Here is a 16,027-nt window from a genome sequence, read left to right as displayed (position 1 = left end):
ATAGTACCACCTTGATCATCTGTAAAGTTCCCATAAAAACATAACAGGAGCTGTTTGTTTGTGGAGAGTGCCCCTCCTAATGCTGACCAGATTTTTGTATCCTGTCCATGGACACAGAATCTTGTGTCTATCTGGATGCTAATAGGTACAATGGTTAGAAAGGCCTGCTCTCAGATGTGATTGCTGACCTCTAGATTGTTGTAATGCACAGTGGGATGCTGATATGCATCCCAGCATGGCCTCAGTCTCTGGCTCAAACCTGGTTCAGAGGAGCAGTCTATACTGCATATATGAATATGTGCAGAGCCAGACTTAGATCACAACAGCTGAGTTTGAAGCCCAGCTGCACCTCCTATAAGCTAGGTACACTTGGCAAATCACTTAATCTCTCTGAACCTTAGTTTTATCACCTGTCAACAGGGGGCCAAGAACACCTATTTCATAGGGCTATCAAGAGGATGAAATGAACTACCATGCACATTTGCTGGCACTTGGCAAGTGCTTAATAGATGACAGCCACCCTGGGGTGGGGGGCAAGAGAAAAAGCTTCATAGCAAAGGTGATGCTTGAAAGATGAATAGATGTTTGCTGGGCTGCTACCCTGGCAGGGCTTCCGGCTAGGAGAGAGTATTAGAACAAAGGCCCTGAGGCGTGAAATAGCCTGACATTTCAGGAAGCTGTAAGTGGTTTGGTTTGACTGGAGCATAATGTAGAGAAAAGGAAGAATGTGCTTGTCTGTGGCATACACACAGACATAATTCTTACTGGTGATTCTCTAATTGCTTTGCATGTGTGTCTGGTCATCTGGAGGAGATGGCTGTCTCCTTGGGGTTGGGTCCTCTTGTCTGGTGCTGTGCTTGGTGGCAGGACCAGGCTGGACATCCTTGATATGGGCTGCCTTTTCAGATTCTGGGTTCAGCCATTGACACAGTGAGTCATGGGTGGGCTGGCAGGGGAAGTTTTGGTCCAGGGTATTTCCTGATCCTGAGGGACTCCAGCCCACCCATAGCCAGAACCCCCTGCTATCCCTCTTCAGGCTGGAGACAGACTGCAGTTTGAGGCACTCCCTGATCGCACTTCTCAGTGGTAAAGAATCTGCCTGCTAAATCAGGAGACACAGGAGATATGGGTTTGATTCCTGGGTTGGGAAGGTCTCCTGGAGAAGGAAACGGCAACCCACTCCAGTATTCTTGCCTGGGAACTCCTATAGACAGAGGAGCCTGGTGGCCTATAGTCCATAGGGTTGTAAAGAGTCAGATATGGCTGAACAACTGAACATGCACTGATCCCACTACTTTGGCTACTGTTATACAGTCCCAAACCAACATCTCTTGTTTTCATTTTCTTTTACAGGATCATCCCACTTCTACTACCAATTTCTGTGTTAGAACTTGGGGAAGTGGAGCCACTGTGCATGTCACAGAATAAAGGGTTTATGACAAGAAATAGACTTTGCACAATTATGGGAGAAGCTGGGAAGAGAAAGTCTGCATTACAGGCTGAATCATCCCCTGCCCCAAATTCATATGGGCGATATGAATTCATTAGGCAATTTGAAGCCCTAACCTCTAGTGCCACAAAATATGGCTGTATTTGGAGATACGGTCTTTAAAGAGATGATTAAAATGAAAGGAGACCATGAGAGTGGGACCTAATCCAGTATGTCTGGTGTCCTTATAAGAAGAGGCAGTTAGGGCACAGACACACGGGGGAAGACCATATGAAGACAGAGAGAAAAGTTGTTATCGACAAGCCAAGGAGAGAGCCCTCAGAAGAAACCAGCCTGACTGATACTCTGATCTCAGTTTTCTAATTTCCAGAACTGCGAGACAATAAGTTCCTGTTAAGTTAACCAGCCTGTGGTACTTGGTTGCAGCAGCTCAAGCAAACTAGTACACTCTGGAAGGGGAAACCAGAGGATCATAAAGAGTCACTATCTGCAGAGTACATCATGAGAAACGCTGGACTGGAAGAAACACAAGCTGGAATCAAGATTGCTGGGAGAAATATCAATAACCTCAGATATGCAGATGACACCACTCTTATGGCAGAAAGTGAAGAGGAACTCAAAAGCCTCTTGATGAAAGTGAAAGTGGAGAGTGAAAAAGTTGGCTTAAAGCTCAACATTCAGAAAACGAAGATCGTGGCATCTGGTCCCACCACTTCATGGGAAATAGATGGGGAAACAGTGGAAACAGTGTCAGACTTTATTTTTCTGGGCTCCAAAATCAGTGCAGATGGTGACTGCAGCCATGAAATTAAAAGACGCTTACTCCTTGGAAGGAAAGTTATGACCAACCTAGATAGCATATTCAAAAGCAGAGACATTGCTTTGCCAACAAAGGTTCATCTAGTCAAGGCTATGGTTTTTCCTGTGGTCATGTATGGATGTGAGAGTTGGACTGTGAAGAAGGCTGAGCGCTGAAGAATTGATGCTTTTGAACTGTGGTGTTGGAGAAGACTCTTGAGAGTGCCTTGGACTGCAAGGAGATCCAACCAGTCCATTCTGAAGGAGATCAGCCCTGGGATTTCTTTGGAAGGAATGATGCTAAAGCTGAAACTCCAGTACTTTGGCCACCTCATGCGAAGAGTTGACTCATTGGAAAAGACTCTGATGCTGGGAGAGATTGGGGGCAAGAGGAGAAGGGGACGACAGAGGATGAGATGGCTGGATGGCATCACTGACTCGATGGACGTGAGTCTGAGTGAACTCCGGGAGTTGGTGAGGGACAGGGAGGCCTGGCGTGCTGCGATTCATGGGGTCGCAAAGAGTCAGACACGACTGAGCGACTGATCTGATCTGATCAATCTTCCTATAGATCTGTTGTGGATGGAAAGTTGGATCTCATAATTTTCATCATTTGCAGGTTAAAGGGCCTCTTTAAAGTCTCACTGAAAAGAAACCCATTTAACTTTGATCAAACATTTCCCAAACTTCTTGGGCCACTCAAACCTTCTTTGTCCTGGGCATAGCAATTATGCAACCTGGTATCAATATCCACTCTCCTGCTCTTCTTGGCATGCCCACCTCCCAGACAGTGGTTCCTTCCTTGATTGGCTCTTCCGCCCAAAGGTCCTCCTCTGCCTCCTCTTGCCAGTTCCTGACCTTCCCTGGAGCCACACCTTCTACCTGGAATGTTGCACCTGCATGCCCTTTTCCCAGCTAGCACCAGCATGTTGAATGTGCCAAGGCTGAGTGGTACTAACTGAGCGAAAGACAGACCAGGTGCATGATGTGTGTGAAGGGGACCCTGGACCCACTTGGCTGGTGGCTTCCTGGTTGCCCAAGATTCAACTCAGTCTGCCCCTAAAAATCATGATTTGTGACATGAATCACTTTTTGAGCAGATGAGAGCAGATTTCTTGCTATCCTCATGACAGCACCATGCTTACTCCCCAGCAGTGTGAGAAGCTTCCTCTAGTGGAGAGGACGGCAGTGGCTTGGGGTGGAGTCGGGAAGGGAACCACACGTGGTCCAGGGAAGCCCTGGAAATGTGGTACCCACGTGACTCTCAGCCATCATGTGGTCCAAGTGCATATAATAGAAAGCCAGCTGCTTTGGACAAATGATGGCAGTTATTACTTGGGTGGTGTTTTAAACAATCAACTAGATGTTTTCAAATTTGTTGTCTTAGAGTCCAGGCTATTATGATGTTCATACTTTGTTCTACTAGGTTCTGTGGATCTGAACAAATATATTCTCCAATACCAAAGGTGCTGGAAAAGCTGACCCAGACAGAAACCAGAGCAGAGGCAGGCTGTGCATGGTGTATTGATGCTCCTATATTCTTTGTCATTTCAAACAGCCATTAAGGACTTTAAAGCTAAGTTTTACCTACATCCAATCTTGTCTTGCAATTGGAAAGATGAAAAAAGACCTTTCTGACAAGATGGCAGCAATTGGTTAGCTTGACAGGGCTTTAAATAGTTATTACTGGAAAAGAGCTGAAGAGTCTAAAAAGAGTGCATTCTGTTTCTCGCTTCTGTGCCCCCCACTCCAAGGGGTCAGTGGGCCAAAGAACTATAATTACAACTCAAGTGGTTTTAATAACACCGGAGGGAATTCTGAAGCCCTAGGCTGGAACAAAAGCAGAGGCCTATGTTCAGCTGGGCATAGCTCACAAATCTCCTAGCTTTCTCCAGTTAAAAACAGTCCTGAGAATTCCTGAGGGACAAGGTTCCCTGGAGAGGGGCCCAGAGATGGAAATAGATGCATTTATTTTAAGCAGCTTGTAACCCTGGCCTCCAAGGCCACCTTCAACTCTGGGTAAATTAGGACTTGGAAGACAGTGGAATTTGGGTGGTTTTCCATAACTCTTGGGGAAAACTATTCTGTAAGTGAAATTCTTAGTCTCTCCCTGAGGAACCAGAGTCATCAGAAATGTGTGTGTGTATGTATGTGTGTGTTTGTGTATGTGTTGGGGGCAGGGATGATGCCCAAATGATCATCTGTCTAGAGGCCACCCTTCTGCTTCCCTTGGCTGCCTGGATTTCCTGCTTTAAGACTGATCAGGAGATCCATGATTTCACCCTGGGGACCTCAGGGAAGATCGAGAAAAGAGGAGGACACATGAAAGGAGCTTTCCAGCATGGGGTACCCTGGATGTGGCCAGTTTAGTCGGAACGGAGATTGTGGCCAAGCAGATACATTTTCCAATGAACCAGCAGAGGGAGCTTAGAGTGGAAGCCAGCAGCCTCTGAAGACCTCAGACTGGAACATTAGCAATTCTGATTCCAGCTGTTCCTCTCTGGTTTTGACACCAAATAAATAGCAAAGGACCCCTCTGAGAAATTGCAGGTGGATTTTTTCTCCTCGGTTGCCTAGAAGTACCGCTCCACTTTGGGGTGGCTTCCCAGGAGGATACAGGTCAACCTTGAGGAGAGCAGCCTGCCTCCCTGCTCCGTACTGGTGAATCCTGCCCAAGCTGATGTGTGTGGAAAGGTGGGGAGTGGGAGCTGCTGTCTCCGCACTGGAGGGAACTGGCTGCACCACCAGGCACTGAGGGACATGGTGCCACCTCTGGAAGGAGGCCGTTTTCCGGGACCAATCTGAACAGAGCCAGGAAGGGGAGGTCCAGCCCCACATAGGAGGAACAACAACTTAAATAACTGTATGGACTTTCTGGCCAGCGAGGGTGGGTCAGAGCAGAGACAAGCCCGGAAAACTTTATGGGAGAGATGTGTTTTATTATTACACTTTTTCCTTTTTAGTTGAAATATACTATACACATCATAAAATGTATTGAATGCACAGATCTTGTGGGCACAGTTTCATGGTGTTTTACTTATGTGGATGCCCATGTGACACCATCCAGTCAAGATACTGAATATTTCTAGTACTCAAGGTTTCCTTAGTGCCCCTTTCCACTCAGTACCTACCCTCCTATGATAAGGACTATTTTGACTTTTATTACCGTTGATTTATTTTGCCAGTTGTTGAATACATGCAGAATGTTTACTTCTGTGTTTGGATTTTTTTAAACCCAATATTACATCAGTGTGATTTGTCCATGTTGCTTTGGGTACAAATAATTTATTCAGTATTTTATTCAATACAATAATTTATTCCTTGTTAATGCCGAGTGGTATTCCATTGCATGAATATACCATGATTTGTTTATCCATTCTTCTAATGATGGGTGTTTCTGTGCTTATCATTTTTTGACTATTATAAATAAAGTTCTATGAATGTACATTCTTGTGCAAGTCTTTGTGTGGGCATATGTACTCATTTCTGTTGGGTATATATAGAGAACTGGGATTGCTGCTTATAGGGTAGGTTTGTGTTTAACTTTAGTCAATACTAACAGTTTTGTAAACTGTTGGACCAATTCACACTCCTGCCAACAGTGAGGGCAGTTTTACTGCAGAGACTTTAAACCAAAATTGTCACAGCCACACCCCTAGCCTGACTCTCCACTGTTTTTCTGATTCTCCTGCAGGCTCCACTTAGGCCAACATCCACCCTGGTCATGACTAGGGTCATGACTAGGGAATTATCTGAACAGGATTTAGGAGTACAGTGAGTTCAAGGTCAGGGTCAGCCTTGGTCAGGGTTAGAGATCACCCGATGACCAAGGAGAGAGAAACACCATCTTCTGATGCAGGCACTCACCAGCCTTTTGGCAGACACTTGCTGCTCTTCTCTTGTTGTGATGAGGGTAACCAGAATGCTGGTGGCTGTGGGTGATGATATTGAGCTTCTGGCATGGACCACTAGTCTTCATTATATCCTCTAGTCTTCATGATAATGTGATGTGAACGATAATATCGTCCCTGCCTAGAATCTCAGTAAACTAAAGTTCAGCAAGGTTAGACAGCCCACTCCAGGTACCTACCCCAAGTACATAGCTAGTTGGTGGAAGGGCTTGCATTCGCACTCTCATACAAAACCCTTGCTTTTCTTTCCTTCTGTAAAGTTATTTATTCTTTGCAAATGTGCATTTGGCTCACATTCAAAAGAGGCAAATAGGAAACACACAAAAAAGGGTAAGCCATCCTTCTGGTTCCTGTTCCACCCAGTTTTTCTCCCAGATTTGACCGCTATTATGAGCTCCTTGTGTGTCCTTCCAGGGGTTATGCATTTGCAAATACAGGCAGATACTTAGAATAGTATTTTTCTCCACACACTGTCATGCTGTCTCAATATAACATAACATGCTGGATTGCTCTTGTTTTAAGTAGTCATCATGACCTCCTTCTTGCAGTACTATAATCCATTTAACCATTTCTGTTTTGATGGACATGTAGGTTGTTTCTAATTATTTGCTATCACAATGTTGTTGCAAATATGGCTGCCTGTGTGCCATCTTACACATCTTGTACATGTGTAAGTGTATCTGTATGATAAATATCTAGACGTGAGATTATGGGGTCAAGGATGTGTGCCTCTGCCCTCCAACAACCCCAGAGGATTTAGGGTACATCAGATCTCAGAGATTTGAAATAGTCATTGGCATGATCCACAGGCTTGGCACACCATGTTTGTAGAATGTGTGAATGAAAGAACCACTTGTCTTGGTCAGACATTGGAGAGGCTGTTATGGCAGCCGCCAGGCCCCCAACCCCAAGGCTGTTCCTTTGCTTCATTCTGATGGATTTTCCTTTATGGGATTGCCTCTCAGATTAGAGAAGAAGACCCAGGGACAGGAAACACTTTTTCACCTTCCTCCAGTACATTTCAGCTGTGGCAATTTGAGGCTGGGGTTTCTCAGTGAGTGTGTGACTATAAATTAATTACTTAATTGTGCTCAGTCACTTCAGTCATGTCAGACTCTTTGCAACCATATGGACTTCAGCCTGCCAGCCTTCTCTGTCCATGGGGATTCTCCAGGTAAGGATACTAGAGTGGGTTTCCATGCCCTCCTCCAGGGGATCTTCCCAACCCAGGGATCACACTTGTATTCTCTGTGTCTCCTGCATTGCAGGCAGATTTTTTTTTTTTTTTTTTTTTACCATTGAGCCACTGGGGAAGCCCAATTATTGCATTATTACCATGTAAAAAAGACAGCTTTATCAGGTTCTCCAAAGAATGCAAAAGTTTCTGAAACTTTCTATACTCTCCACTCAACCTTCTTAAATTCTCCCAGAGGAGAAACAGGATTAGTTTTGAAGACAGAATTAAGAGCGAACCCTGAAGGAGGAGCCAAATGTGTGTGGGCTTGAATTGAGCCCCTACTAGTGGGATTTCAGGTGCTGTATCAGATGGACAGCAGAGATTAAAGGGGGATAGTGGTTTCTTAGGGCTCCTCAAACCTTGTCTGCAGATGGCTGTCTATACGTAGGCTCAGCAGTTCTCATCCTCCATCCTGAGCTCCTCCCCCAAACATGCTGCAGCAGGAAGAGATGTCTCATTTTCCACGACAAAAAGTTTCTGCTAACCACAATCTTCATTTACATGTGCTGACTTGTTAAAATGAGATCCACATGCTTCATTGCTCCCAGTTACATTTATTAATGGAAGCTAAATCTTCTGAGGGTGAAGCTTATGGGAACATATGGTCAACCTTCCACTCTGAGAACCTGGGGTTGAGGACCACAGGGAAACAAGGGACTGGAATTTTGATAACGATTTGGTTTTTCCTGACCCACCCTTACTCAAATAGTTAAATAAAATGATCTCTTCTTCTTACCTTAAGCATACTGATTGGACAATTTAAATCAAGAAGTACTCAAGAAAGATTTACCCAACTGAATGCAGAGTTCCAAAGAACAGCAAGGAGAGATAGGAAAGCCTTCTTAAATGAATAAGGCAAAGAAATAGAGGAAACCGGTAGAATGGGAAAGACTAAGATCTCTTTAAGAAAATTAGAGATACCAAGGAACTATATCTGTGGGCTTCCCTGATAGCTCAGTTGGTGAAGAATCTGCCTGGAATGCAGGAGACCCAGTTTGATTCCTAGGTTGAGAAGATCCTCTGGAGAAAGGATAGGCTACCTACTTCAGTGTTCTTGGGCTTCCCTTGTGGTTCAACTGGTAAAGAACTCGCCTGCAATGTGGGAGACCTGGGTTTGATCCATGGGTTGAGAAGATCCCCTGGAGAAGGGAAAGGCTACCCACTTCAGTATTCTGGCCTGGAGAATTCAATGGACTGTATAGTCCACGGGGTCACAGAAGAGTCAGAAACGACTGAGTGACTTTCACTTAAGGGACTATTTCATGCAAAGATGGGCACAATAAAGGACAGAAATGGTAAGGAGCTAACAGAAGCAGAAGAGATTAAGAAGTGGTGGCAAGAATATACAGAAGAACTGTACAAAAAAGGTCTTAAAGACCAACATAACCATGATGGTGTGATCATTGTAACCATGATGGCTAGACATACTGGAGTGTGAAGTCAAGTGGGCTTTAGGAAACATTACCACCAACAAAGCTAGTGGAGGTATAGAATTCCTGAAGAGCTATTTCAAATCTTAAAAGATGATGCCATTATAAAGCAAATTTGGAAAACTCAGCAGTGGACACAGGACTTGGTTCAGTCACTCAGTCGTGTCTGACTCTTTGTAACCCTATGGACTGCAGCATGCCAGGCTTCCCTGTCCATCACCAACTCCCAGAGAATGCTCAAACTCATGTCCATTGAGTCAGTGATGCCATCCAACCATCTCATTCTCTGACGTCCCTTTCTCTTCCTGCCTTCGATCTTTCCCAGCATCAGGGTCTTTTCCAATGAGTCAGTTCTTTGCATCAGGTGGCCACAGGACTGGAAAATATTAATTTTCATTCCAATCCCAAATAAGAGCAATGCCAAAGAATGTTCAAACTACACAATTGTACTAATTTCACTTGCTAGCAAGGTAATGCTCAAAATCCATCAAGCTAGGTTTCAACAGTACATGAACCGAGAACTTTCAGATGTACAAGTTGGATTTAGAAAAGGCAGAGGAACCAGAGATCAAATTGCCAACATCTCTTGGATCATAGAAAAAGCAAGAGAATTCCAGAAGAACATCTACTTCTGCTTCATTGGCTATGCTAAAGTCTTTGACTGTGTGGATGACAACAAACTGTGAAAAATTCTTTAAGAGATGGGAATACTAGACCACTCTACCTGCCTCCTGAGAAACCCATATGCAGGTCAAGAAGTGACAATTAGAACCAGACATGGAACAACGGACTGGTTCCAAATTGGGAAAGGAGTCCGTCAAGGCTGTATATTGTCACCCTGCTTATTTAACTTATATTTGGAGTACATCATACAAAATTCTGGGCTAGGTAACTCACAAGTGGAATTAAGATTTCCAGGAGAAATATCAACAACCTCAGACATACAGATGATACCACTCTAATGGCAGAAAGTGAAGAGGAACTAAAGAGTCTCTTAATGAAGGTGAAAGAGGAGAGTGAAAAAGCTGGCTGAGTATACATGGCAACAATGTTCTAAGTAATTTACATATAATAAATAAATTGTCACTAAAACCCTAAAAAAAAATAAACCCCCAAACTAAAAACGAAGATCATAGCATCTGGTCCCATCACTTCACGGCAAATAGATGGGGAAACAATGGAAACAGTGACAGACTTTGTTTTCTTGGGCTCCAAGGAAAAGGGTGATGACTGCAAGCATGAAATTAGAAGAGGATTGCTTCTTGGAAGAAAAGCTATGACAAACCTAGGCAGCATATTAAAAAGCTTTTACATCACTTTGCCAAAAAAGGTCTGTCTGGTCAAAGCTATCATTTTTCCAGTAGTCATGTATGGATGTGAGGGTTGGACCATAAAGAAAGTGGAGGGCCAAGGAATTGATGCTTTCGAACTGTGGTGCTGGAGAAGGCTCTTGAGAGTCCTTTGGACAGCAAGGATTCAAACCAGTCAATCCTAAAGGATATCAGTCCTGAATATTCATTGGAAGGACATAATGAAGCTGAAGCTCCAATACTTTGGCCACCTGGTGTGAAGAGCTGACTGATTGGAAAAGACCCCGAAGCTGGGAAAGACTGGAGGCAGGAGGAGATAGAGGATAAAATGGTTGGATGACATCACCGACTCAATGCACATGAGTTTGAGCAAATTCCGAGAGATGATAAAGGACAAGGAAGTACTGTGGTCCATTGAGTTGCAAAGCGTTGGACATGACTTAGCAACTGAATAGCAACAAGAACTCTCAAGAACCACCTAGGAGATATACTCAAATAATAACATCTACAGATGCAGACTGCAGAGTTATTTCTCAAACTTTGCTCTATTTCTTTGTAGGTTTAATACTTGGAGAAATTTTGTGGATTTGAAGATGGATAAAACACTTCATCAATGCTTGCTTCAAAGATTTGGAAACTGAGTCTCAGAAGGAGAAGCATCATGCTCAAGGTGACCATGTGTAGAGAAAGTGAAAGAGAGAGTGGCTGATGGATTGGGGTCACAAGGAAAGCTTTTGGGAGGAGGTGAGTTTGGGTTTGGGTTTGGTTTTGAAGGATGGAAATAATTTGATTATATGAAAAGAAAGAAGGAGGAACCAAAGTAGGGAACACTGATTGAGCAAATGTACAGTAAGAGACAAGACTAGATAGAGATGTGCTTTGTAGACAGTGAACATGACAATGTGGTTGGAAAGAAAAGTTCATGTAGGGTGATAGGAAATGAAGCTACAAGTGAAGCTTGGGACTTTGGGTGAGATGGCTAAAAGTTTATCTCTGAACAGCATTTTGGAGATTAGTGCCTAGCGATGTATTGGAACAGATGATCTGGCTGTTCGGCAAGGCATGGATCTCAAGCTGGTCCTGCAAACATTCACTCAGCACCCACCATGTCTCAGGCATTGCAGTTGGTACATAAGACACACAGAGGAAAATACCAAGCCTCAGTGGTGAGCAGCCCACAGTTTGCTCCAAAGTGGGGAACCAAGGAAGGTAAATTAGGGATTAGATGAAGGTCTCAGGTGTAAAGAGATGTGGGCTTTCATCAGGATATTTGTGGCAGTGATGGGGGTAAGAACAGATGAAGGAAGGATTTTGAATATGGAGCTAGAGGCCAAAGGAAATGATGGGATTTTGAAGATGAAGTTGGGGAGGAGGTGGTAAGTATCAAATGCTTTATAATAACCCTGTGAACAGAGTTTCTCAATCTCTGTGCTGTTGACATTTTGGGCTGGATAATTCTTTGTGGTGGGAACTGTCCCTTGGGATGTCCTATAGGAGGTTTAGGAGCATCCCTGGCCTCTATCTCCTAGATGCCAATAGCACTTACCACCAATTATGACCACCAAAAAACGTCTCCAGACACTCTCAAATGTCTCTTGGAGCTTCCAGCTGAGAACAACTGCCCTTATGAGGTAAGTGAATTAAAATCTCTACTTTACAAGTTAGGAAATTAAGTCTCAGGAAAATTAAGTGCTTTCTCCTAATTCTTTATCTAGAAAGGGTAACAAGAAGTTTTGAATCCAAGTAGTCTGGCTTCAGATCTTGCATTCTTCATCATGGTGAGGAGGGATGAGGGGGTGAAGGGAAGAGAAGTGATTTCAGCTAGGAGGTAAGGAGAAATGGTGCTGAGCCTGGAGCCTCCAAGGAAGTCATTTCCTATCAATACCCTTTGAATAGGGCTGGATAGCTGGGTAGGCTCAGCCCAGATCAGCAGGAAGTGGCAACTGGTCAACCACAATTTTCCCAAACCGAGGAACTCTCTGAATATTAAAAAGTCAAGGAGAGAAAGATTTATCTTTTCATAAAGCTAGGCTCTCAGAGATCTGTTACTAGAAAGTTTCAGAAGTGATTACCTAGCCTACTTTGGATTAAAGTGCATTTTGTGGTTAAAATACTGGAGTGGGTTGCCATTTCCTTCTCCAAAGCATGAAAGTGAAATGTGAAAGTGAAGTCATTCAATCGTGCCCAACTCTTCTCGACCCCATGGACTGCAGCCTATCAGGCTCCTCCGTCCATGGGACTTTCCAGGCAAGAGTACTGGAGTGGGGTGCCATTGCCTTCTCTGTAAAATACTGATAGGCTAAAACAAAAAACAATAAAAAACTTCTAAATCTAGAGATGATGTTTGCTTCTCCTCAAATCTAATTCAAGCCTCACACTGCCACTATAAAATCTATTGATTTGTCAGTTGGTCTCACACTGGAATAATGTAAAGTAAATTTAAAAACTCAAGCACCTGGTTAATCAGTTAAAAACCACATTGCTTCTCAGAGCATCTTCCCTGCCTCTTCCAGCCAACTTCATTCTGCTTCTTAGCATTCACTGATTCAGTTAACAAATGTGATAGTGTGGATTTAATAGCATTAAGTCTAAGCTAGAGATATATAGATTAGATACAGTTTCAGTCCTCAAGGAGTTCACAGACTGTTGATCAGTCTGGGGCAGCATGTGCACCGTAGAAGCAGTGTAAGGCAAGAAAGGGTGTAAAGCAGCCCAGATAGTTGACACAGCACATTCAAAGGCCTGGAGGCAGACAGAACTTGGAGTTTTAGAGGAATTTCATGTCATTTAATTTAACTGCAAGGCAGGGTATAGGTAAAAACCCAGTGCATTCAGGCAAGGTTCATCCCGCAGGGATCTTGTTCCTTCCATTCTAGTCTTTGTTTATATTTCATGGTCTGCCAGTCTACATTTCAACACTTTCCCACCTTTTTAGAGTCAAGGCCCCTCTCTGCAAAGCCTTCCTAGGCACTGCCATAGTCCCTGAACCTTCTCTGACTCCTCAGAGCTCTCAGGGTCCATACTCTAGATTGAGGTACTTTGAGGGCAGGAGTTGTGTCTTCTGATTCTCTGGTTCCTGAGCAGACTTTTCAGAAAGGGCTAATATGAAACATTCTACTATTTATTTATTTGGGAATTTTAGAACTTGAAGAGCTGGCCTTTCTCATTCTGGGCAAACCTGACTGGAACCCTACCTCTGGGGATTCGGGCTCTGTGGGACATCGCTTGACATCACTGTGTCCTGAGTTTCCTCCCACTTTTTTGGTTGATCCTTTTTGATCTCCCATGAGACCCCCTCTGCTTCAATGTGGCCTGGCTCCCCTGAGGTTATGATCTGTGGTGTCTTCAATGTCTGCTTCCTGCCTCGTCAAGCTCCCACACTTTTTAAACTACCATTCACTTGCTAACTACTCTCAGTCCAGCCAAGATCTCTGCCTGCATTAGAGACCTATCTCCACCAAGGACTGCTCCTGCTCCCAGGGCCTCCAAACTTATCATATGCCAATAGGTCTCATCATCCTCACCATCTCACCCCCCCACCCAAGCCTGCTCCTTCTCCTTCTGTATTCAGTAGCTTGATAAATGGCACCAAATGTCATCTCAAAGTGCCAGTCTAGGAATCTAGATAACATTCTAGAATTCCCTTATCTTCCCTTATCCTATCAGACAAGAGTCTCTTATTAATTTACTTCTGGAACTGGCACCTTCTTCATCTCTTTTCCCTCTTAGGTTAGAATTCATTCTCTCTTGTTGAGATACTTGCCTTCAGTTGCTTTTTTGGTCTCCATGGAAGTCCCACCATCTTTCTAAAAACTGATTTTTCTATTCTTCTATTTAAATTTGTCAGGCAAATTTTAGGAATGATATTTAAAGTCCTCAGATGAAAGCTCAAGATACTTCATAACCATATTCTTGACATCCTTTCCAGCAAGTTACTGGATGGTAGAGATCACAGAATGCAGGGACTCCACAGTGTTTGTGGAGTAAATATACATGTTTTGATTCTCTTAGATGTGATAAAGTTGAGTGTGCTTTTAGCTTGGGGCTGGAAAACATAACCTCCTGCCCAGCATCACTTCTGGGTCCTGTTGTTCAGATTAACAGGATCAGGCCTGTAACCTCTCTGCATGTTCTGACACCTCATTATCTGTCCCAGAGAAGGTGAATGTCCTGTCCTGTCATTAGGTCATTGTCAAATATTCTGCTTTATCACTTGGGATACATCAGGGATGAGTGTTGTTCCAATGGGAGCTGGCCTTTTTTATTAACAGGCTTGGCTGATTCCATAAAAAGAGCACTTAGAGCTTTACTCTATACATTTGGGATAGAATCAGAAACTTAAGAGATTTTATTTGGTAGGAATAAATCTGTCTAACACAGCAATGCTTGCTGCACTATTTATTACTCCACTAGCAATAACAGTTTCTTATGTGTTTATGCTTTCGTGATACCAAAGTGCCTTCTCATGCAGTATCTCATGTTTATTTTTGATCATTGTGAGCTTGGAATGGAAGGCATTACTATCTGAAGAACAGAACTGGGATCCAGACTACGGTGCGGTGGACCCCATCTAGTGCTCATTTGACTGGGGCCACCGTGTCCTCTTTGGAAAAATGACCTACCTTTTCAATACTGAAATTTCCAAAATGGTCTTGTATGTGTTTTTTCTAGCTTATTTGATTTGAGGAAAATCTTTCACTTTCTGCCTTTATCTCTTTGATTTCTACCTCATTTTTGACACTGATAAGATAGTTGAATAAAATAGTGGCTAAGGTTCTCTTTCTGTTCCAGTATTTTCTGTTGACTCATGGAGAAACTGCAGCTCTGGTATTAGTATTTTAGGACCTTGGACAGTGCCCAACCACTGCTTGGGATTCAAGTCTCCATCTTAAAATTCTTACTGAAATTTCAGTCATTTAAAATGAAAAATTCTAAAGATCTGCTGTACAGTATGTATATACTATATTGTACACTTAAAAATTGATTTAAAAGGTAGATTTCAAGTTAGGTCATTTTTTTCCCACAGTAAAAAAAAAAAAAAATTTCTCATCTGAGCACTTAAATTTATCTTTGTCACATTTGGGTACCAAAAAGTCATTGCCACCCAGAGAAGTAGGACAGATGACTAGGCTAGCTGTAGAAGACAAATCAGCACTTTCAGATGGTGAGAGCAAATTCTCCTTGAGAGCTCACAAAGCAAGGGCCAGGCTGCATGAATGGTGGACATATAGGGTTTCATAGGACCTGAATTCCTAGGGCTTTGAAATACAGGCACCACCAGCCAATGATAAGGGAAGCAGGGCTTGGTATACAGAGATAAGTAGGACACCAGGTTTGACTGCTCAATCAGGTGACTCACTTTCTCTGACCTCCAGCTCTGCTGACCAAGCTCATACTCTTCAGAACTCAGCTCTGGTGTCACCTCATCTGGGAAATCTTCTCTCATCTTTCAACACAGAGTGAGTTGTTCTTACCTAGCCCTTTGTACAGATTTTCTGTGTCTTAGAAAGAGGCATCATGGTCAAAAACTTAGACTCTCCAACCATTCTATGGGTTTGAATCCCAACTCTATTATTTACTAGTTGTGTGAACTTGGATGAGTCTCTGTTTATGAGATGGGGATGATGATGATTATGACTATATACTACTTACCTCACAGTGGTTGCAATGAACAACAGGCAGAGTGCCCTGTGACTCCCATTATTAAGATTAGTAAAGTTTGACCAGAATTAGCATCACATCCCTCTGCACTGAGCATGCAATTGATTTATGGTATTTGTTGAGCCCCAGACTTTACATAATAAGTGCTCAATAGGCATTTGTGGAATCATTTATTGAATTGAAATTAATAGAGACTTATATCGAAAAAGCAAGAGAGTTCCAGAAAAACA

Source organism: Bos taurus, chromosome 1, assembly GCF_002263795.3.
Source record: "Bos taurus isolate L1 Dominette 01449 registration number 42190680 breed Hereford chromosome 1, ARS-UCD2.0, whole genome shotgun sequence".
NCBI lineage: Eukaryota > Metazoa > Chordata > Mammalia > Artiodactyla > Bovidae > Bos > Bos taurus.
Note: the sequence above shows the minus strand (reverse complement) of the source record.